Here is a 24,904-nt window from a genome sequence, read left to right on the forward strand (position 1 = left end):
GAAATGCGATGTGGCGACACGCTGGAATTCAACTCTCCACATGTTACAGCGACTGTGGCAGCACCGCCGAGCCCTGGTGCAATACGTCATGACGTATAGCCTGGGCCAACGAGATGCAGAGGTGGGGCAGATCACCCTGATGGAGTGGTCTCAGATCAAGGACCTATGCACCCTTCTGCACAGTTTCGACATGGCGACGAATATGTTTAGCGCTGACAATGCCATTATCAGCATGACAATTCCAGTCATTTACATGCTGGAGCACACGCTAAACACTATTCGGAGTCAGGGGGTGGGACCACAGGAAGGGGATGAACTACAGGAGGATTCATATGCGCAAGACACAACAACATCACCAAGGTCCAGACGTTCATCATCACCAACGCGGCAGGCATGGGACCATGGGGGACAGGGATCAACAAGGGCGCATGGTAGCAGGCGAGATGTTGAGGAAGGTGCAGGAGAACATGAAGAAATGGAGGACGAACTGTCAATGGACATGGAAGACTCAGCAGATGAGGGAGACCTTGGTCAAATTTCAGTTGAAAGAGGTTAGGGGGAGATGTCAGAGGAAGAAAGAACGGTTAGCACCTCTATGCCACAAAAACAGCGTGGACTTGGTCTGCATTGCTGCGCAAGACACATGAGTGCCTTCTTGTTGCACTACCTCCAACATGACCCTCGTATTGTCAAAATTAGAAGTGATGATGACTACTGGATTGCCACACTATTAGATCCACGGTACAAGTCCAAATTTTGTGACATAATTCCAGTCATAGAAAGGGACGCACGTATGCAGGATTATCAGCAGAAGCTGTTACTCGATCTTAGCTCGGCTTTTCCACCAAACAACCGTGCAGGTGCAGGGAGTGATTCTCCCAGTTGTAACTTGACAAACATGGGACGGCCTCGTCATCTTCAACAGTCTACCCGTACCAGTAGGACCGTATCTGGTGCTGGAAACAGCAATTTTATGGAATCTTTTCATAATTTTTTTAGACCCTCTTTTGCAAGGCCACCAGAGACAACAAGTCTGACACATAGTCAACGGCTGGAGAGGATGATACAGGAGTATCTCTAAATGAACATCGATGCCATGACTTTGCAAATGGAGCCTTGCTCATTTTGGGCTTCAAATCTAGAAAAATGGCCAGAGCTCTCCAGTTACGCCTTGGAGATTTTGTCGTGCCCAGCTGCCAGCGTTGTCTCTGAACGTGTCTTCAGTTCTGCTGGGTGTGTGCTGACAGATAAGCGCACGCGTCTGTCTAGTGACAATGTGGACAGACTGACGTTCATCAAAATGAACAAGTCATGGATCCAGAAGGAATTTACTACCCCTGTGTCATCCTGGGGAGAGTAAATGCTTGTGGATTTGGAATGTGCTTGATGCAAATCAAAACATCCTGTTTGCAACTAGGGCACGAGTGCTGCCACTGATAAGGTGTCTGTGTGGGGCCCAATTTTTGGAAAAAAAGGGAGACTCCGCTTGGAGTAACCCTTGCTTACATTGTTTTTAAAAGAAGCCAAGATGAACAGAGCTGGGATCAGGAAAGACTTTGCTACCTACCCCGGTGTCGTCCTGGGGACGGTTAATTATGGCGTATTTTTGAATGTGCTTGATGCAAATCTAGCTGTGAAGTGTACAACTGGGGCACAACTGCTGCCACTGAAGGGGTGGGTGTGTGTGGGGCCCAATTTTTGCAAAAAAAGGGAGACTCCGCTTGGAGTAACCCTTGCTTACATTGTTTTTAAAAGAAGCCAAGATGAACAGAGCTGTGATCAGGAAAGACTTTGCTACCTACCCCGGTGTCATCCTGGGGACGGTTAATTATGGCGTATTTTTGAATGTGCTTGATGCAAATCTAGCTGTGAAGTGTACAACTGGGGCACAACTGCTGCCACTGAAGGGGTGGGTGTGTATGGGGCCCAATTTTTGGAAAAAAAGGGAGACTCCGCTTGGAGTAACCCTTGCTTACATTGTTTTTAAAAGAAGCCAAGATGAACAAGTCATGGTTCAGCAAAGACTTTGCTACCTACCCCGGTGTCATCCTGGGGACGGTTAATTATGGCGTATTTTTGAATGTGCTTGATGCAAATCTAGCTGTGAAGTGTACAACTGGGGCACAACTGCTGCCACTGAAGGGGTGGGTGTGTGTGGGGCCCATTTTTTGGAAAAAAAAGAGAGATTTCGCTTGGAGTAACCCTTGCTTACATTGTTTATAAAAGAAGCCAAGATGAACAGAGCTGGGATCAGCAAAGACTTTGCTACCTACCCTGGTGTCATCCTGGGGACGGTTAATTATGGCGTATTTTTGAATGTGCTTGATGCAAATCTAGCTGTGAAGTGTACAACTGGGGCACAACTGCTGCCACTGAAGGGGTGGGTGTGTGTGGGGCCCAATTTTTGGAAAAAAAGGGAGACTCCGCTTGGAGTAACCCTTGCTTACATTGTTTTTAAAAGAAGCCAAGATGAATATGTCATGGTTCAGCAAAGACTTTGCTACCTACCCCGGTGTCATCCTGGGGATGGTTAATTATGGCGTATTTTTGAATGTGCTTGATGCAAATCTAGCTGTGAAGTGTACAACTGGGGCACAACTGCTGCCGCTGAAGGGGTGGGTGTGTGTGGGGCCCAATTTTTGGAAAAAAAGGGAGACTCCGCTTGGAGTAACCCTTGCTTACATTGTTTATAAAAAAAGCCAAGATGAACAGAGCTGGGATCAGGAAAGACTTTGCTACCTACCCCGGTGTCATCCTGGGGACGGTTAATTATGGCGTATTTTTGAATGTGCTTGATGCAAATCTAGCTGTGAAGTGTACAACTGGGGCACAAGTGCTGCCACTGAAGGGGTGGGTGTGAGTGACCCCAATTTTTGGAAAAAAGGGAGACTCCGCTTGGAGTCACCTTGCGGTGTTTTACATGATTTTAGAAGGGCGTGCCATGCCTATATCTGTCTCCTCCTCTTTTTCCTTGTCCTGCTCTTTTGTTTTCACATGAGTATATGTCCTTGTCACTTTCTCATGTGTTTGTGTTGTGTTGTAAGTAGAGTTGAGCGCGGTTCGCGGTTCGAGGTTCTCCAGTTCTAGGCTCGAGTGATTTTGGGGCCTGTTCTAGATCGAACTAGAACTCGAGCTTTTTGCAAAAGCTCGATAGTTCTAGAAACGTTCGAGAACGGTTCTAGCAGCAAAAAAACAGCTAATTCCTAGCTGGCTTTCCGCTGTAATAGTGTAAGTCACTCTGTGACTCACACCATTATGACATTTCAGTATATAGTGTGCGTGAACAGCGCCTTCAGATCACTGCTGTTGATCGCCATTTTTTTTTTTTTCCTTGTCTTCCTTCCCTAAGCGCGCGCGTCTTGTGGGGCGGGCCAGCATGTCAGCCAATCCCAGACACACACACAGCTAAGTGGACTTTTAGCCAGAGAAGCAACGGCATGTGTGATAGGATGTCCATGTCACATGTCCCTGCATGATAAAACCGGACATTTTCCTCCAGGACGCCATTATCTCTTCTGCGTCCTTGGTGTCAGACATCACTGGCGCAGCTCCGTCCTGAGTCCTATCGCTGATACAGCTGTATGCGCTCCATACACAGCGCTGGACAGCATAGGGATAGCACTTTCCATCAGTCCTTTTAAGGGCTCGTACCGGCAGGGTCAGAGCCATTGGTGACAGGTCCTGAAAACAGTGACAGCGTCTGTGTAGCAAAGGTCAGGGATTTCCTCCCTGCATTTCCCTATTAGGAGGGAATAGAAAGACAGGCTTCCTTTCCTCTACCCAGAGCCCCACAATCCTGGCACTGTACCCTCCTGCCCTCTGCACACTCCAACTCATTATAACTAAGCCATTATACTAGCAAACACTCAGTGTACCTAGTGGCATCCTAAACGTGGCTATTTGACTTTGCTATAGTCCCACTAGTGCAAAGACAATTGCAGCACCTCTGCCTGCATTGCACACTCCAACTCATTATAACTAAGCCATTATACTAGCAAACACTCAGTGTACCTAGTGGCATCCTAAACGTGGCTATTGGACTTTTGTCTAGTCCCACTAGTGCAAAGACATTTGCAGCACCTCTGCCTGCATTGCACACTCCAACTCATTATAACTAAGCCATTATACTAGCAAACACTCAGTGTACCTAGTGGCATCCTAAACGTGGCTATTGGACTTTGCTATAGTCTCACTAGTGCAAAGACATTTGCAGCACCTCTGCCTGCATTGCACACTCCAACTCATTATAACTAAGCCATTATACTAGCAAACACTCAGTGTACCTAGTGGCATCCTAAACGTGGCTATTGGACTTTTGTCTAGTCACACTAGTGCAAAGACATTTGAAGCACCTCTGCCTGCATTGCACACTCCAACTCATTATAACTAAGCCATTATACTAGCAAACACTCAGTGTACCTAGCGGCATCCTAAACGTGGCTATTGGACTTTTGTCTAGTCACACTAGTGCAAAGACATTTGCAGCACTTCTGCCTGCATTGCACACTCCAATTCATTATAACTAAGCCATTATACTAGCAAACACTCAGTGTACCTAGTGGCATCCTAAACGTGGCTATTGGACTTTGCTATAGTCCCACTAGTGCAAAGACATTTGCAGCACCTCTGCCTGCATTGCACACTCCAACTCATTATAACTAAGCCATTATACTAGCAAACACTCAGTGTATCTAGTGGCATCCTAAACGTGGCTATTGGACTTTTGTCTAGTCACACTAGTGCAAAGACATTTGCAGCACCTCTGCCTGCATTGCACACTCCAACTCATTATAACTAAGCCATTATACTAGCAAACACTCAGTGTACCTAGTGGCATCCTAAACGTGGCTATTGGACTTTGCTATAGTCCCACTAGTGCAAAGACATTTGCAGCACCTCTGCCTGCATTGCACACTCCAACTCATTATAACTAAGCCATTATACTAGCAAACACTCAGTGTACCTAGTGGCATCCTAAACGTGGCTATTGGACATTTGTCTAGTCACACTAGTGCAAAGACATTTGCAGCACCTCTGCCTGCATTGCACACTCCAACTCATTATAACTAAGCCATTATACTAGCAAACACTCAGTGTACCTAGTGGCATCCTAAACGTGGCTATTGGACTTTTGTCTAGTCACACTAGTGCAAAGACATTTGCAGCACCTCTGCCTGCATTGCACACTCCAACTCATTATAACTAAGCCATTATACTAGCAAACACTCAGTGTACCTAGTGGCATCCTAAACGTGGCTATTGGACATTTGTCTAGTCACACTAGTGCAAAGAAATTTGCAGCACCTCTGCCTGCATTGCACACTCCAACTCATTATAACTAAGCCATTATACTAGCAAACACTCAGTGTACCTAGTGGCATCCTAAACGTGGCTATTGGACTTTGCTACAGTCCCACTAGTGCAAAGACATTTGCAGCACCTCTGCCTGCATTGCACACTCAAACTCATTATAACTAAGCCATTATACTAGCAAACACTCAGTGTACCTAGTGGCATCCTAAACGTGGCTATTGGACTTTGCTATAGTCCCACTAGTGCAAAGACATTTGCAGCACCTCTGCCTGCATTGCACACTCCAACTCATTATAACTAAGCCATTATACTAGCAAACACTCAGTGTACCTAGTGGCATCCTAAACGTGGCTATTGGACATTTGTCTAGTCACACTAGTGCAAAGACATTTGCAGCACCTCTGCCTGCATTGCACACTCCAACTCATTATAACTAAGCCATTATACTAGCAAACACTCAGTGTACCTAGTGGCATCCTAAACGTGGCTATTGGACTTTTGTCTAGTCACACTAGTGCAAAGACATTTGCAGCACCTCTGCCTGCATTGCACACTCCAACTCATTATAACTAAGCCATTATACTAGCAAACACTCAGTGTACCTAGTGGCATCCTAAACGTGGCTATTGGACATTTGTCTAGTCACACTAGTGCAAAGAAATTTGCAGCACCTCTGCCTGCATTGCACACTCCAACTCATTATAACTAAGCCATTATACTAGCAAACACTCAGTGTACCTAGTGGCATCCTAAACGTGGCTATTGGACTTTTGTCTAGTTACACTAGTGCAAAGACATTTGCAGCACCTCTGCCTGCATTGCACACTCCAACTCATTATAACTAAGCCATTATACTAGCAAACACTCAGTGTACCTAGTGGCATCCTAAACGTGGCTATTGGACTTTGCTACAGTCCCACTAGTGCAAAGACATTTGCAGCACCTCTGCCTGCATTGCACACTCCAACTCATTATAACTAAGCCATTATACTAGCAAACACTCAGTGTACCTAGTGGCATCCTAAACGTGGCTATTGGACTTTTGTCTAGTCACACTAGTGCAAAGACATTTGCAGCACCTCTGCCTGCATTGCACACTCCAACACATTATAACTAAGCCATTATACTAGCAAACACTCAGTGTACCTAGTGGCATCCTAAACGTGGCTATTGGACTTTGCTATAGTCCCACTAGTGCAAAGACATTTGCAGCACCTCTGCCTGCATTGCACACTCCAACTCATTATAACTAAGCCATTATACTAGCAAACACTCAGTGTACCTAGTGGCATCCTAAACGTGGCTATTGGACATTTGTCTAGTCACACTAGTGCAAAGACATTTGCAGCACCTCTGCCTGCATTGCACACTCCAACTCATTATAACTAAGCCATTATACTAGCAAACACTCAGTGTACCTAGTGGCATCCTAAACGTGGCTATTGGACTTTTGTCTAGTCACACTAGTGCAAAGACATTTGCAGCACCTCTGCCTGCATTGCACACTCCAACTCATTATAACTAAGCCATTATACTAGCAAACACTCAGTGTACCTAGTGGCATCCTAAACGTGGCTATTGGACATTTGTCTAGTCACACTAGTGCAAAGAAATTTGCAGCACCTCTGCCTGCATTGCACACTCCAACTCATTATAACTAAGCCATTATACTAGCAAACACTCAGTGTACCTAGTGGCATCCTAAACGTGGCTATTGGACTTTTGTCTAGTTACACTAGTGCAAAGACATTTGCAGCACCTCTGCCTGCATTGCACACTCCAACTCATTATAACTAAGCCATTATACTAGCAAACACTCAGTGTACCTAGTGGCATCCTAAACGTGGCTATTGGACTTTGCTACAGTCCCACTAGTGCAAAGACATTTGCAGCACCTCTGCCTGCATTGCACACTCCAACTCATTATAACTAAGCCATTATACTAGCAAACACTCAGTGTACCTAGTGGCATCCTAAACGTGGCTATTGGACTTTTGTCTAGTCACACTAGTGCAAAGACATTTGCAGCACCTCTGCCTGCATTGCACACTCCAACACATTATAACTAAGCCATTATACTAGCAAACACTCAGTGTACCTAGTGGCATCCTAAACGTGGCTATTGGACTTTGCTATAGTCCCACTAGTGCAAAGACATTTGCAGCACCTCTGCCTGCATTGCACACTCCAACTCATTATAACTAAGCCATTATACTAGCAAACACTCAGTGTACCTAGTGGCATTCTAAACGTGGCTATTGGACTTTTGTCTAGTCACACTAGTGCAAAGACATTTGCAGCACCTCTGCCTGCATTGCACACTCCAACTCATTATAACTAAGCCATTATACTAGCAAACACTCAGTGTATCTAGTGGCATCCTAAACGTGGCTATTGGACTTTTGTCTAGTCACACTAGTGCAAAGACATTTGCAGCACCTCTGCCTGCATTGCACACTCCAACTCATTATAACTAAGCCATTATACTAGCAAACACTCAGTGTACCTAGTGGCATCCTAAACGTGGCTATTGGACTTTGCTATAGTCCCACTAGTGCAAAGACATTTGCAGCACCTCTGCCTGCATTGCACACTCCAACTCATTATAACTAAGCCATTATACTAGCAAACACTCAGTGTACCTAGTGGCATCCTAAACGTGGCTATTGGACATTTGTCTAGTCACACTAGTGCAAAGACATTTGCAGCACCTCTGCCTGCATTGCACACTCCAACTCATTATAACTAAGCCATTATACTAGCAAACACTCAGTGTACCTAGTGGCATCCTAAACGTGGCTATTGGACTTTGCTATAGTCCCACTAGTGCAAAGACATTTGCAGCACCTCTGCCTGCATTGCACACTCCAACTCATTATAACTAAGCCATTATACTAGCAAACACTCAGTGTACCTAGTGGCATTCTAAACGTGGCTATTGGACTTTTGTCTAGTCACACTAGTGCAAAGACATTTGCAGCACCTCTGCCTGCATTGCACACTCCAACTCATTATAACTAAGCCATTATACTAGCAAACACTCAGTGTACCTAGTGGCATCCTAAACGTGGCTATTGGATTTTTGTCTAGTCACACTAGTGCAAAGACATTTGCAGCACCTCTGCCTGCATTGCACACTCCAACTCATTATAACTAAGCCATTATACTAGCAAACACTCAGTGTACCTAGTGGCATCCTTAACGTGGCTATTGGACTTTTGTCTAGTTACACTAGTGCAAAGACATTTGCAGCACCTCTGCCTGCATTGCACACTCCAACTCATTATAACTAAGCCATTATACTAGCAAACACTCAGTGTATCTAGTGGCATCCTAAACGTGGCTATTGGACTTTGCTATAGTCGCACTAGTGCAAAGACATTTGCAGCACCTCTGCCTGCATTGCACACTCCAACTCATTATAACTAAGCCATTATACTAGCAAACACTCAGTGTACCTAGTGGCATCCTAAACGTGGCTATTGGACTTTTGTCTAGTCACACTAGTGCAAAGACATTTGCAGCACCTCTGCCTGCATTGCACACTCCAACACATTATAACTAAGCCATTATACTAGCAAACACTCAGTGTACCTAGTGGCATCCTAAACGTGGCTATTAGACTTTGCTATAGTCCCACTAGTGCAAAGACATTTGCAGCACCTCTGCCTGCATTGCACACTCCAACTCATTATAACTAAGCCATTATACTAGCAAACACTCAGTGTACCTAGTGGCATTCTAAACGTGGCTATTGGACTTTTGTCTAGTCACACTAGTGCAAAGACATTTGCAGCACCTCTGCCTGCATTGCACACTCCAACTCATTATAACTAAGCCATTATACTAGCAAACACTCAGTGTACCTAGTGGCATCCTAAACGTGGCTATTGGACTTTTGTCTAGTCACACTAGTGCAAAGACATTTGCAGCACCTCTGCCTGCATTGCACACTCCAACTCATTATAACTAAGCCATTATACTAGCAAACACTCAGTGTACCTAGTGGCATCCTAAACGTGGCTATTGGACTTTTGTCTAGTCACACTAGTGCAAGGACATTTGCAGCACTTCTGCCTGCATTGCACACTCCAACTCATTATAACTAAGCCATTATACTAGCAAACACTCAGTGTACCTAGTGGCGTCCTAAACGTGGCTATTGGACATTTGTCTAGTCACACTAGTGCAAAGAAATTTCCAGCACCTCTGCCTGCATTGCACACTCCAACTCATTATTACTAAGCCATTATACTAGCAAACACTCTGTGTTCCTAGTGGCATCCTAAACGTGGCTATTGGACTTTGCTATAGTCCCACTAGTGCAAAGACATTTGCAGGACCTCTGCCTGCATTGCACACTCCAACTCATTATAACTAAGCCATTATACTAGCAAACACTCAGTGTACCTAGTGGCATCCTAAACGTGGCTATTGGACTTTTGTCTAGTCACACTAGTGCAAAGACATTTGCAGCACCTCTGCCTGCATTGCACACTCCAACTCATTATAACTAAGCCATTATACTAGCAAACACTCAGTGTACCTAGTGGCATCCTAAACGTGGCTATTGGACTTTTGTCTAGTCACACTAGTGTAAAGACATTTGCAGCACCTCTGCCTGCATTGCACACTCCAACTCATTATAACTAAGCCATTATACTAGCAAACACTCAGTGTACCTAGTGGCATCCTAAACGTGGCTATTGGACTTTTGTCTAGTCACACTAGTGCAAAGACATTTGCAGCACCTCTGCCTGCATTGCACACTCCAACTCATTATAACTAAGCCATTATACTAGCAAACACTCAGTGTACCTAGTGGCATCCTAAACGTGGCTATTGGACTTTTGTCTAGTCACACTAGTGCAAAGACATTTGCAGCACCTCTGCCTGCATTGCACACTCCAACTCATTATAACTAAGCCATTATACTAGCAAACATTCAGTGTACCTAGTGGCATCCTAAACGTGGCTATTGGACTTTTGTCTTGTCCCACTAGTGCAAAGACATTTGCAGCACCTCTGCCTGCATTGCACACTCCAACTCATTATAACTAAGCCATTATACTAGCAAACACTCAGTGTACCTAGTGGCATCCTAAACGTGGCTATTGGACTTTTGTCTAGTCACACTAGTGCAAAGACATTTGCAGCACCTCTGCCTGCATTGCACACTCCAACTCATTATAACTAAGCCATTATACTAGCAAACACTCAGTGTACCTAGTGGCATCCTAAACGTGGCTTATGGACTTTTGTCTAGTCACACTAGTGCAAAGACATTTGCAGCACCTCTGCCTGCATTGCACACTCCAACTCATTATTAGAGATGAGCGAACCGGTCCCGGTTCGGCTCGAGGTCGGCTCGCCGAACGGGGGTCCCGTTCGAGTTCGGTTCGTCGAACGTTCGACGAACCGAACTCGAACGTATAGGCTATAATGGGAGGCAATCACAAACACATAAAAATGCATGATAAATGTACACAAACAGTTAATAAACATTGCCATAACACTTACCGGTCCTCGCGATCCCTTCTGCACTCTGTCTCCTGCCGCTATTCCATCCGATGATCGCTGAATCCTCCCGGTGACCGGCACTGCCAGCATTGATGCAGGACCTATCGTGACGTCAAAATAGCCATGTGACCAGTCACGTGGCTATTATCTCATTGGCTAAAGACTGGTCACATGACTATGACACGTCATGTAGGACCTGCGAGTGCATCTCTCCGGTACACGGTGCACATATGTGTATCGCCGTGTACCGGCGACATGCTCTAGCACACGGTCGACTCCCCGTTCCGATAGGGACCGGCTGACACAGCCGGTCATTAACGGAGATCACCGTTGCCATAGCAACGCAGTTAGCGGTGATGTCACCGCTAACCGCGGCTCCGAGAGCACCATTGCTATGGTAACGCGTCTGTCAGCGTTACCGCTGTTACCGCTGACAGCCAGCACTGATCACTCATGGAGTGAAGGCTGCACGCTGCTTCCCGATTGTAGTGAGGATTGTACTGAGGATGAGGTTCCTCAGCCCCAAGTGATGAGCTGGTGAACCTCATCCTCACTACAATCGTCACTACTACTACACTAGTGAGGATTGTAGTGAGGATGGAGGTTCCCCAGCCCCAAGTCATGAGCTGGTGAATCTCATCCTCACTACAATCGTCACTACTACTACACTAGAAAGAAAGAAGACAGAAGAGCAGGATCGTGGAGGGCTGACAGGGGGTAATAAAGATGGAGTCTCTAATGTGTCTGTGTATTTATTTCTATTAAAGTATTTTTTCTCTGTGTGGTGTTTTTTTTAACCCTTTATTGGAGATTCTTATTGGCCGGGTCAAACGTGCCTGACATTAAGAATCTCTGGCTTAATACTGGCTAGTAAAACAAAGCCAGTATTAACTCATGATTACCCAACAAGCCACCCGGCTCCAGGGCTGTTGGAAGAGTTGGATACAGCGCCAGATGATGGCGCTTCTATGAGAGCGCCATTTTCTGGGACGGCTGCGGACTGAAATCCGCAGTAGAGGCGCCCAGAAACCTCGGGCTAACCTGTGCTGCGGATTCCAATCCCCAGCTGCCTAGTTGTACCCGGCTGGACACAAAAATGGGGCGAAGCCCACGTCATTTGTTTTTTAATTATTTCATGAAATAAGTGAAATAATTAAAAAAAAATGGGCTTCCCTATATTTTCGGTTCCCAGCCGGGTACAAATAGGCAACTGGGGGTTGGAGGCAGCCCGTGGCTGCCTGCTGTACCTGGCTAGCATACAAAAATATGGCGAAGCTCGCGTCCTTTTTTTTGTAGTTTTATGGCAAAAAAAATCAAAAATGCTTCCCTGGATTTTCCATTGCCAGTGAAGGTAACACCAAGCAATGGGGGTTAGCAGCCAGTAGCTGCTTGGATTACCCTTAGCTAGCAATACAAAAAATGCAGCGGGAGCCCATATATATTTTTTTTAATTATTTATTTAAATAACTAAAAATAAAATGGGCTTCCCTGTATTTTGATTGCTGGACATCACAGTGCTGTAAAAATAAATCTTTAAAAAAATGACGTAGCGCTCCGCGGTATTTTTGATTTTCAGCGCAGATAAAGCAGACAGCTATGGGTTGCCACCCCCATCTGCCTGCCGTTACCTTGGTTGGCAATCAAAATACAGGGAAGCCCATTAATTTTTTCTATTTAAAAAATGGTTAAAAAAAAAATGACGTTGGGTCCCCCCATTTTTGATAGCCAGCTAGGGTAAAGCAGACGGCTGTAGCCTGAAAACCACAGCTGGCAGCTTTACCGTGGTTGGGGATCCAATGTGGAGGTCCCCTCAGGCTCTTTTTTATAATTATTTTATAAATATTAATAATTACACAATAAAAGTAGGGTCCCCCCAAATTGGATCACCAGCCAAGGTAAAGCGGACAGCTGTGGTCTGGTATTCTCAGGGTGGGAAGGTCCATAGTTATTGGGCCTTCACAGCCGAAAAATAGCAGGCCGCAGGCACCCCAGACATGGCGCATCCACTAGATGCGCCAATCCTGGCGCTTCGCCCCAGCTCATCCCGTGCCCTGGTGCAGTGGCAAACGGGGTAATAAATCGGGTTGATACTAGCTGTAAAGTCACCTGAGATCAAGCCCAGCAGTTTGTGATGTCATGGCGTCTATTAGATACCCAACATCATAAACTGTCAGTACTAACAAAAACAAAAAATCGACAAAAGAAATTTATTTGAAAAAACAGTCCCCAAAACATTTCCTCTTTCACCAATTTATTGTAAGAAAAAAAATAAAGGGGTCCCACGACGACTCTGGACCGTCTAGAATATGGGGGGGAGACACTCAGGGAACGTATCCCCCATTTTCTAGGAGTGCGGACCCTTCATGTGAGGAGTGTGGGTGCAATGAATCTGCACTCACTCTCCCCGGGTCCACAGCAGCAGAGTCCATGTCGTAATGGTTGCTACCAAAGCTGCAATGCCCTGCTCATGAGGTAAGGGCATGCCTAATCAGGAGAACTACTGTAGAGGAAGCTCTGCTCACTGGTATATAGGTGCTCAGAGGTAATAATAGATAAAATTAGTGAGTAACCTCGGCACTCTAAATCTCCCAGACTAAGTCAGTAAGTCACAACGGATAGTAATGCAAAATCACTCTTTATTGGTCCGTATTAAGAAAAACATTTTTTTCATAAGCATATATGTTTTTGTCCAAAACAAGTTACAAATGACGTTTCGGCCTGAGCCTTCGTCAGATTGGACTTATCTGCATGTAATCATGAAAAATGACAATAATCAGTATCACATAAGATTGAGAGAACAATAACATAAACTCGAACAATGTAGAGGTACAATTGGGATGCAGCAAAAAAATTGCAACACAGCAAGAAATGAAACACATGATACAAATGTCATAATACAGTTCAAGGACAATATAGTAATGACAAATATGGGGTCAGAGTAGGCTTAGACAGCTCTGGTACGAAAGAGATGTCAATCATAAAATAACATGTGCAGTAGGTGTAGAGCTACAGTATGCATGGCAGAGCTAATGGGTAGACCGACCAAAAGTGGAGAAAAAGTGGAGAAAAAGTGGAGAAAAAGTGGAGAAAAAAATGGAGAAAAAGTGGAGAAAAAGTGGAGAAAAAGTGGAGAAAAAGTGGAGAAAAAAATGGAGAAAAAGTGGAGAAAAAGTGGAGAAAAAGTGGAGAAAAAGTGGAGAAAAAGTGGAGAATAAGTGGAGAAAAAGTGGAGAATAAGTGGAGAAAAAGTAGAGAATAAGTGGAGAAAAAGTGGAGAAAAAGTGGAGAAAAAGTGGAAAATAAGTGGAGAAAAAGTGGAGAATAAGTGGAGAAAAAGTGGAGAAAAAGTGGAGAAAAAGTGGAGAAAAAGTGGAGAAAAAAATTCTCCACTTTTTCTCCATTTTTTTCTCCACTTATTCTCCACTTTTTCTCCACTTTTTCTCCATTTTTTTCTCCACTTTTTCTCCACTTTTTCTCCACTTTTTCTCCTTTTTTTTCTCCACTTTTTCTCCACTTTTTCTCCACTTTTTCTCCACTTTTTCTCCTTTTTTTTCTCCACTTTTTCTCCACTTTTTCTCCACTTATTCTCCACTTTTTCTCCATAAGTGGAGAAAAAGTGGAGAAAAAGTGGAGAAAAAAAAGGAGAAAAAGTGGAGAAAAAGTGGAGAAAAAGTGGAGAAAAAGTGGAGAAAAAAAAGGAGAAAAAGTGGAGAAAAAGTGGAGAAAAAGTGGAGAAAAAGTGGAGAAAAAAATGGAGAAAAAGTGGAGAAAAAGTGGAGAATAAGTGGAGAAAAAAATGGAGAAAAAGTGGAGCACCCTTTGGTACCTTTCATGTGGCACTAAGGGGTGCTTAGCTTTGTATTTAGCCAAAAAAATGAAAAAAAAATGACGTAGGGTTCCCCCTAGTTTTGTAGCCAGCTAGGGTAAAGCAGACGGCTGCAGCCTGCAGACCACAGCTGGCAACCTCACCTTGGCTGGTAATCCAAAACTGAGGGCACCCCACGCTGTTATTTTAAATTAAATAAATAATTAAAAAAAAAAACACGTAGGGGTCCCCCAAAATTGGATCACCAGCCAAGGTAAAGCAGACAGCTGGGGCCTGATATTCTCAGACTAGGGAGGTCCATGGTTATTGGACTCTCTCCAGCCTAAAAATAGCAGGCCGCAGCCGCCCCAGAAGTGGCGCATCCATTAGATGCGCCAATCCTGGTGCTTCGCCCCAGCTCATCCCGCGCCCTGGTGCGGTGGCAAACGGGGTAATATATGGGGTTAATACCAGATGTGTAATGTCACCTGGCATCAAGCCCTGGGGTTTGTGAGGTCAGGCGTCTATCAGATACCCGACATCACCAACCCAGTCAGTAATAAAAAAAAATAGACGACAACCACATTTTTATTTGAAAAAACACTCCCCAAAACATTCCCTCTTTAACCAATTAGAATGAAAAACAAATCCAGGTCTGGTGTAATCCAAGGGGTTGCCATGACGATCCACACTGTCCCAGTCAATGAAGAGCAGGATGTTCCCCATTGGCTGGGAGAGCAGTGCAGTGACCTGAGCTAACATCAATGGGTCAGCCCAGGTCACTGCAGGGGATGACAAGTGCTGCTGTCAGCGAGGAACATTACCTGCGCTGATGTCCTGCACTGCTGACAGCACCTGTCAAAGAGTTCAATGACCGGCGCCTTCACATCAAGTATCGCGAGAGGTCCGTGACGTCACCGCTAGTCAGTCTCGGGTCGGAAGCGAGAGGTGATGTGACAAGCGGCGGCCATGGAGGACAATGACAGCGCTGAGGTCGGGATGGCGAGACTTCATCACCGCAGGTAAGCCGAGTGGGACCATGTGTGTGTGTGTGTGTGTGTGTGTGTGTGTGTGTGTGTGTGTGTGTATGTATGTATGTATGTATGTGTACATGCCGCGGGCAGGAGGGGGTGGAGCGAGCTGAGCGGGAAAGTGTGGGCTTCCTGCACGTAACTAAGATAAACATCGGGTTACTAACCAAAGCGTTTTGGTTGGATACCCGATGTTTATCTTGGTTACCAGCTTCTGGCAGGCTGCCAGCGATGGCTCCTGCACACTCTAGCTGTAAAAAGCCCTGCTTTTTGCTGCTAGAACCGTTCTCGAACGTTTCTAGAACTATCGAGCTTTTGCAAAAAGCTCGAGTTCTAGTTCGATCTCGAACAGCCCCAAAAATCACTCGAGCCTCGAACTGGAGAACCTCGAACCACGAACCGCGCTCAACTCTACTCATTATAACTAAGCCATTATACTAGCAAACACTCAGTGTACCTAGTGGCATCCTAAACGTGGCTATTGGACTTTTGTCTAGTCACACTAGTGCAAAGACATTTGCAGCACCTCTGCCTGCAGTGCACACTCCAACTCATTATAACTAAGCCATTATACTAGCAAACACTCAGTGTACCTAGTGGCATCCTAAACGTGGCTATTGGACTTTGCTATAGTCACACTAGTGCAAAGACATTTGCAGCACCTCTACCTGCATTGCACACTCCAACTTATTATAACTAAGCCATTATACTAGCAAACACTCAGTGTACCTAGTGGCATCCTAAACGTGGCTATTGGACTTTTGTCTAGTCACACTAGTGCAAAGACATTTGCAGCACCTCTGCCTGCATTGCACACTCCAACTCATTATAACTAAGACATTATACTTGCAAACACTCAGTGTACCTAGTGGCATCCTAAACGTGGCTATTGGACTTTGCTATAGTCCAACTAGTGCAAAGACATTTGCAGCACCTCTGCCTGCATTGCACACTGCAACTCATTATAACTAAGCCATTATACTAGCAAACACTCAGTGTACCTAGTGGCATCCTAAACGTGGCTATTGGACTTTTGTCTAGTCACACTAGTGCAAAGACATTTGCAGCACCTCTACCTGCATTGCACACTCCAACTCATTATAACTAAGCCATTATACTAGCAAACACTCAGTGTACCTAGTGGCATCCTAAACGTGGCTATTGGACTTTGCTATAGTCCCACTAGTGCAAAGACATTTGCAGCACCTCTGCCTGCATTGCACACTCCAACTCATTATAACTAAGCCAATATACTAGCAAACACTCAGTGTACCTAGTGGCATCCTAAACGTGGCTATTGGACTTTTGTCTAGTCACACTAGTGCAAAGACATTTGCAGCACCTCTGCCTGCATTGCACACTCCAACTCATTATAACTAAGCCATTATACTAGCAAACACTCAGTGTACCTAGTGGCATCCTAAACGTGGCTTATGGACTTTTGTCTAGTCACACTAGTGCAAAGACATTTGCAGCACCTCTGCCTGCATTGCACACTCCAACTCATTATAACTAAGCCATTATACTAGCAAACACTCAGTGTACCTAGTGGCATCCTAAACGTGGCTATTGGACTTTGCTATAGTCCCACTAGTGCAAAGACGTTTGCAGCACCTCTGCCTGCATTGCACACTCCAACTCATTATAACTAAGCCATTATACTAGCAAACACTCAGTGTACCTAGTGGCATCCTAAACGTGGCTATTGGACTTTTGTCTAGTCACACTAGTGCAAAGACATTTGCAGCACCTCTACCTACATTGCACACTCCAACTCATTATAACTAAGCCATTATACTAGCAAACACTCAGTGTACCTAGTGGCATCCTAAACGTGGCTATTGGACTTTTGTCTAGTCACATTAGTGCAAAGACATTTGCAGCACCTCTGCCTGCATTGCACACTCCAACTCATTATAACTAAGTCATTATACTAGCAAACACTCAGTGTACCTAGTGGCATCCTAAACGTGGCTATTAGACTTTGCTATAGTCCCACTAGTGCAAAGACATTTGCAGCACCTCTGCCTGCATTGCACACTCCAACTCATTATAACTAAGCCATTATACTAGCACACACTCAGTGTACCTAGTGGCATCCTAAACGTGGCTATTGGACTTTTGTCTAGTCACACTAGTGCAAAGACATTTGCAGCACCTCTGCCTGCATTGCACACTCCAATTTATTATAACTAAGCCATTATACTAGCAAACACTCAGTGTACCTAGTGGCATCCTTAACGTGGCTTATGGACTTTTGTCTAGTCCCACTAGTGCAAAGACATTTGCAGCACCTCTGCCTGCATTGCACACTCCAACTCATTATAACTAAGCCATTATACTAGCAAACACTCAGTGTACCTAGTGGCATCCTAAACGTGGCTATTGGACATCTGTCTAGTCACACTAGTGCAAAGACATTTGCAGCACCTCTGCCTGCATTGCACACTCCAACTCATTATAACTAAGCCATTATACTAGCAAACACTCAGTGTACCTAGTGGCATCCTAAACGTGGCTATTGGACTTTTGTCTAGTCACACTAGTGCAAAGACATTTGCAGCACCTCTGCCTGCATTGCACACTCCAACTCATTATAACTAAGCCATTATACTAGCAAACACTCAGTGTACCTAGTGGCATCCTAAACGTGGCTTATGGACTTTTGTCTAGTCACACTAGTGCAAAGACATTTGCAGCACCTCTGCCTGCATTGCACACTCCAACTCATTATAACTAAGCCATTATACTAGCAAACACTCAGTGTACCTAGTGGCATGCTAAACGTGGCTATTGGACTTTTGTCTAGTCACACTAGTGCAAAGACATTTGCAGCACCTCTGCCTGCATTGCACACTCCAACTCATTATAACTAAGCCATTATACTAGCAAACACTCAGTGTACCTAGTGGCATCCTAAACGTGGCTATTGGACTTTGCTATAGTCCCACTAGTGCAAAGACATTTGCAGCACCTCTGCCTGCATTGCACACTCCAACTCATTATAACTAAGCCATTATACTAGCAAACACTCAGTGTACCTAGTGGCATCCTAAACGTGGCTATTGGACTTTGCTATAGTCCCACTAGTGCAAAGACATTTGCAGCACCTCTGCCTGCATTGCACACTCCAACTCATTAAACTAAGCCATTATACTAGCAAACACTCAGTGTACCTAGTGGCATCCTAAACGTGGCTATTGGACTTTTGTCTAGTCACACTAGTGCAAAGACATTTGCAGCACCTCTGCCTGCATTGCACACTCCAACTCATTATAACTAAGCCATTATACTAGCAAACACTCAGTGTACCTAGTGGCATCCTAAACGTGGCTATTGGACTTTGCTATAGTCCCACTAGTGCAAAGACATTTGCAGCACCTCTGCCTGCATTGCACACTCCAACTCATTATAACTAAGCCATTATACTAGCAAACACTCAGTGTACCTAGTGGCATCCTAAACGTGGCTATTGGACTTTTGTCCAGTCCCACTAGTGCAAAGACATTTGCAGCACCTCTGCCTGCATTGCACACTCCAACTCATTATAAATAAGCCATTATACTAGCAAACACTCAGTGTACCTAGTGGCATCCTAAACGTGGCTATTGGACTTTTGTCTAGTCACACTAGTGCAAAGACATTTGCAGCACCTCTGCCTGCATTGCACACTCCAACTCATTATAACTAAGCCATTATACTAGCAAACACTCAGTGTACCTAGTGGCATCCTAAACGTGGCTATTGGACTTTTGTCTAGTCACACTAGTGCAAAGACATTTGCAGCACCTCTGCCTGCATTGCACACTCCAACTCATTATAACTAAGCCATTATACTAGCAAACACTCAGTGTACCTAGTGGCATCCTAAACGTGGCTTATGGACTTTTGTCTAGTCACACTAGTGCAAAGACATTTGCAGCACCTCTGCCTGCATTGCACACTCCAACTCATTATAACTAAGCCATTATACTAGCAAACACTCAGTTTACCTCGTGGCATCCTAAACATGGCTATTGGACTTTTGTCTAGTCACACTAGTGCAAAGACATTTGCAGCACCTCTGCCTGCATTGCACACTCCAACTCATTATAACTAAGCCATTATACTAGCAAACACTCAGTGTACCTAGTGGCATCCTAAACGTGGCTATTGGACTTTGCTATAGTCCCACTAGTGCAAAGACATTTGCAGCACCTCTGCCTGCATTGCACACTCCAACTCATTATAACTAAGCCATTATACTAGCAAAGACTCAGTGTACCTAGTGGCATCCTAAACGTGGCTATTGGACATTTGTCTAGTCACACTAGTGCAAAGACATTTGCAGCACCTCTGCCTGCATTGCACACTCCAACTCATTATAACTAAGCCATTATACTAGCAAACACTCAGTGTACCTAGTGGCATCCTAAACGTGGCTATTGGACTTTGCTATAGTCCCACTAGTACAAAGACATTTGCAGCACCTCTGCCTGCATTGCACACTCCAACTCATTATAACTAAGCCATTATACTAGCAAACACTCAGTGTACCTAGTGGCATCCTAAACGTGGCTATTGGACTTTTGTCTAGTCACACTAGTGCAAAGACATTTGCAGCACCTCTGCCTGCATTGCACACTCCAACTCATTATAACTAAGCTATTATACTAGCAAACACTCAGTGTACCTAGTGGCATCCTAAACGTGGCTATTGGACTTTTGTCTAGTCACACTAGTGCAAAGACATTTGCAGCACCTCTGCCTGCATTGCACACTCCAACTCATTATAACTAAGCCATTATACTAGCAAACACTCAGTGTACCTAGTGGCATCCTAAACGTGGCTATTGGACTTTGCTATAGTCCCACTAGTGCAAAGACATTTGCAGCACCTCTGCCTGCATTGCACACTCCAACTCATTATAACTAAGCCATTATACTAGCAAAGACTCAGTGTACCTAGTGGCATCCTAAACGTGGCTATTGGACATTTGTCTAGTCACACTAGTGCAAAGACATTTGCAGCACCTCTGCCTGCATTGCACACTCCAACTCATTATAACTAAGCCATTATACAAGCAAACACTCAGTGTACCTAGTGGCATCCTAAACGTGGCTATTGGACTTTGCTATAGTCCCACTAGTGCAAAGACATTTGCAGCACCTCTGCCTGCATTGCACACTCCAACTTATTATAACTAAGCCATTATACTAGCAAACACTCAGTGTACCTAGTGGCATCCTAAACGTGGCTATTGGACTTTTGTCTAGTCACACTAGTGCAAAGACATTTGCAGCACCTCTGCCTGCATTGCACACTCCAACTCATTATAACTAAGCCATTATACTAGCAAACACTCAGTGTACCTAGTGGCATCCTAAAGGTGGCTATTGGACTTTGCTATAGTCCCACTAGTGCAAAGACATTTGCAGCACCTCTGCCTGCATTGCACACTCCAACTCATTATAACTAAGCCATTATACTAGCAAACACTCAGTGTACCTAGTGGCATCCTAAACGTGGCTATTGGACTTTTGTCCAGTCCCACTAGTGCAAAGACATTTGCAGCACCTCTGCCTGCATTGCACACTCCAACTCATTATAACTAAGCCATTATACTAGCAAACACTCAGTGTACCTAGTGGCATCCTAAACGTGGCTATTGGACTTTTGTCTAGTCACACTAGTGCAAAGACATTTGCAGCACCTCTGCCTGCATTGCACACTCCAACTCATTATAACTAAGCCATTATACTAGCAAACACTCAGTGTACCTAGTGGTATCCTAAACGTGGCTATTGGACTTTTGTCTAGTCACACTAGTGCAAAGACATTTGCAGCACCTCTGCCTGCATTGCACACTCCAACTCATTATAACTAAGCCATTATACTAGCAAACACTCAGTGTACCTAGTGGCATCCTAAACGTGGCTTATGGACTTTTGTCTAGTCACACTAGTGCAAAGACATTTTCAGCACCTCTGCCTGCATTGCACACTGCAACTCATTATAACTAAGCCATTATACTAGCAAACACTCAGTGTACCTAGTGGCATCCTAAACGTGGCTATTGGACTTTTGTCTAGTCACACTAGTGCAAAGACATTTGCAGCACCTCTGCCTGCATTGCACACTCCAACTCATTATAACTAAGCCATTATACTAGCAAACACTCAGTGTACCTAGTGGCATCCTAAACGTGGCTATTGGACTTTGCTATAGTCCCACTAGTGCAAAGACATTTGCAGCACCTCTGCCTGCATTGCACACTCCAACTCATTATAACTAAGCCATTATACTAGCAAAGACTCAGTGTACCTAGTGGCATCCTAAATGTGGCTATTGGACATTTGTCTAGTCACACTAGTGCAAAGACATTTGCAGCACCTCTGCCTGCATTGCACACTCCAACTCATTATAACTAAGCCATTATACTAGCAAACACTCAGTGTACCTAGTGGCATCCTAAACGTGGCTATTGGACTTTGCTATAGTCCCACTAGTGCAAAGACATTTGCAGCACCTCTGCCTGCATTGCACACTCCAACTCATTATAACTAAGCCATTATACTAGCAAAGACTCAGTGTACCTAGTGGCATCCTAAACGTGGCTATTGGACATTTGTCTAGTCACACTAGTGCAAAGACATTTGCAGCACCTCTGCCTGCATTGCACACTCCAACTCATTATAACTAAGCCATTATACTAGCAAACACTCAGTGTACCTAGTGGCATCCTAAACGTGGCTATTGGACTTTGCTATAGTCCCACTAGTGCAAAGACATTTGCAGCACCTCTGCCTGCATTGCACACTCCAACTCATTATAACTAAGCCATTATACTAGCAAACACTCAGTCTACCTAGTGGCATCCTAAACGTGGCTATTGGACTTTTGTCTAGTCACACTAGTGCAAAGACATTTGCAGCACCTCTGCCTGCATTGCACACTCCAACTCATTATAACTAAGCCATTATACTAGCAAACACTCAGTGTACCTAGTGGCATCCTAAACGTGGCTATTGGACTTTGCTATAGTCCCACTAGTGCAAAGACATTTGCAGCACCTCTGCCTGCATTGCACACTCCAACTCATTATAACTAAGCCATTATACTAGCAAACACTCAGTGTACCTAGTGGCATCCTAAACGTGGCTATTGGACTTTTGTCTAGTCCCACTAGTGCAAAGACATTTGCAGCACCTCTGCCTGCATTGCACACTCCAACTCATTATAACTAAGCCATTATACTAGCAAACACTCAGTGTACCTAGTGGCATCCTAAACGTGGCTATTGGACTTTTGTCTAGTCACACTAGTGCAAAGACATTTGCAGCACCTCTGCCTGCATTGCACACTCCAACTCATTATAACTAAGCCATTATACTAGCAAACACTCAGTGTACCTAGTGGCATCCTAAACGTGGCTTATGGACTTTTGTCTAGTCACACTAGTGCAAAGACATTTGCAGCACCTCTGCCTGCATTGCACACTTCAACTCATTATAACTAAGCCATTATACTAGCAAACACTCAGTGTACCTAGTGGCATCCTAAACGTGGCTATTGGACTTTTGTCTAGTCACACTAGTGCAAAGACATTTGCAGCACCTCTGCCTGCATTGCACACTCCAACTCATTATAACTACGCCATTATACTAGCAAACACTCAGTGTACCTAGTGGCATCCTAAACGTGGCTATTGGACTTTGCTATAGTCCCACTAGTGCAAAGACATTTGCAGCACCTCTGCCTGCATTGCACACTCCAACTCATTATAACTAAGCCATTATACTAGCAAACACTCAGTGTACCTAGTGGCATCCTAAACGTGGCTATTGGACTTTTGTCTAGTCACACTAGTGCAAAGACATTTGCAGCACCTCTGCCTGCATTGCACACTCCAACTCATTATAACTAAGCTATTATACTAGCAAACACTCAGTGTACCTAGTGGCATCCTAAACGTGGCTAATGGACTTTTGTCTAGTCACACTAGTGCAAAGACATTTGCAGCACCTCTGCCTGCATTGCACACTCCAACTCATTATAACTAAGACATTATACTAGCAAACACTCAGTGTACCTAGTGGCATCCTAAACGTGGCTATTGGACTTTGCTATAGTCCCACTAGTGCAAAGACATTTGCAGCACCTCTGCCTGCATTGCACACTCCAACTCATTATAACTAAGCCATTATACTAGCAAACACTCAGTGTACCTAGTGGCATCCTAAATGTGGCTATTGGACTTTTGTCTAGTCACACTAGTGCAAAGACATTTGCAGCACCTCTGCCTGCATTGCACACTCCAACTCATTATAACTAAGCCATTATACTAGCAAACACTCAGTGTACCTAGTGGCATCCTAAACGTGGCTTATGGACTTTTGTCTAGTCACACTAGTGCAAAGACATTTGCAGCACCTCTGCCTGCATTGCACACTGCAACTCATTATAACTAAGCCATTATACTAGCAAACACTCAGTGTACCTAGTGGCATCCTAAACGTGGCTATTGGACTTTTGTCTAGTCACACTAGTGCAAAGACATTTGCAGCACCTCTGCCTGCATTGCACACTCCAACTCATTATAACTAAGCCATTATACTAGCAAACACTCAGTGTACCTAGTGGCATCCTAAACGTGGCTATTGGACTTTGCTATAGTCCCACTAGTGCAAAGACATTTGCAGCACCTCTGCCTGCATTGCACACTCCAACTCATTATAACTAAGCCATTATACTAGCAAAGACTCAGTGTACCTAGTGGCATCCTATACGTTGCTATTGGACATTTGTCTAGTCACACTAGTGCAAAGACATTTGCAGCACCTCTGCCTGCATTGCACACTCCAACTCATTATAACTAAGCCATTATACTAGCAAACACTCAGTGTACCTAGTGGCATCCTAAACGTTGCTATTGGACATTTGTCTAGTCACACTAGTGCAAAGACATTTGCAGCACCTCTGCCTGCATTGCACACTCCAACTCATTATAACTAAGCCATTATACTAGCAAACACTCAGTGTACCTAGTGGCATCCTAAACGTGGCTATTGGACTTTGCTATAGTCCCACTAGTGCAAAGACATTTGCAGCACCTCTGCCTGCATTGCACACTCCAACTCATTATAACTAAGCCATTATACTAGCAAAGACTCAGTGTACCTAGTGGCATCCTAAACGTGGCTATTGGACATTTGTCTAGTCACACTAGTGCAAAGACATTTGCAGCACCTCTGC

Source organism: Anomaloglossus baeobatrachus, chromosome 7, assembly GCF_048569485.1.
Source record: "Anomaloglossus baeobatrachus isolate aAnoBae1 chromosome 7, aAnoBae1.hap1, whole genome shotgun sequence".
Lineage (NCBI taxonomy): Eukaryota > Metazoa > Chordata > Amphibia > Anura > Aromobatidae > Anomaloglossus > Anomaloglossus baeobatrachus.